This window comes from Anarrhichthys ocellatus, unplaced genomic scaffold (assembly GCF_004355925.1).
Source record: "Anarrhichthys ocellatus isolate YVR2014 unplaced genomic scaffold, GSC_Weel_1.0 scaffold6, whole genome shotgun sequence".
NCBI lineage: Eukaryota > Metazoa > Chordata > Actinopteri > Perciformes > Anarhichadidae > Anarrhichthys > Anarrhichthys ocellatus.
Window position 1 is genome coordinate 7495899 of NW_022280036.1, and position 944 is coordinate 7496842.

General features: G+C 41.6%; 1 protein-coding gene across 2 annotated transcripts in view; it reads left to right on the plus strand.

Annotated features, from left to right (window-relative positions):
• Window positions 1-944, plus strand: part of gse1b (Gse1 coiled-coil protein b) — a 172533-nt gene that overhangs the window by 164248 nt on the left and 7341 nt on the right. The gene's annotated exons all lie outside the window — the stretch shown is intronic.

Consider the following 944-nt stretch of genomic DNA (forward strand, 5'->3'; position numbering starts at 1 on the left):
ACTCTGCCATGCAGGCCATTTTTGCCCAGTCTCTTTCTTATGGTGGAGTCATGAACACTGACCTTAATTGAGGCAAGTTCTTTGGATGTTGTTCTGGGGTCTTTTGTGACCTCTTGGATGAGTCGTCACTGCGCTCTTGGGGTAATTTTGGTCGGCCGGCCACTCCTGGGAAGGTTCACCACTGTTCCATGTTTTCGCCATTTGTGGATAATGGCTCTCACTGTGGTTCGCTGGAGTCCCAAAGCTTTAGAAATGGCTTTGTAACCTTTTCCAGACTGATAGATCTCAATTACTTTGTTTCTCATTTGTTCCTGAATTTCTTTGGATCGGAGCATGATGTCTAGCTTTTGAGGATCTTTTGGTCTACCTCACTTTGTCAGGCAGGTCCTATTTAAGTGATTTCTTGATTGAGAACAGGTGTGGCAGTAATCAGGCCTGGGTGTGGCTAGAGAAATTGAACTCAGCTTTCCAAAGATGTGATAAACCACAGTTAATTTATGTTTTAACAGGGGGGGGCAATCACTTTTTCGCACAGGGCCATGTAGGTTTGGATTTTTTTTTTCCCTTAATAATAAAAACCTTCATTTAAAAACTGCATTTTGTGTTTACTTGTGTTATCTTTGTCTAATATTTAAATTTGTTTGATGATCTGAAACATTTAAGTGTGACAAACATGCAAAACAATAAGAAATCAGGAAGGGGGCAAACACTTTTTCACACAACTGTATATACTTCTTCTCATATCATTGACTCTGATTCCTTTTCTGACAAGCCATCGTTCTCCTTACCCTTTCTATGTCAATCATTTTCTTCTCTGCCTGCCTGTCTGTCAGGAGAATACTTCTCCTGGCCTCTTCCTCTTCCTTAGTAGACTGCTCTCTGGACTTATTCTCTCCCTGTGTGTGTGTGTGTGTGTGTGTGTGTGTGTGTGTGTGTGTGTGTGT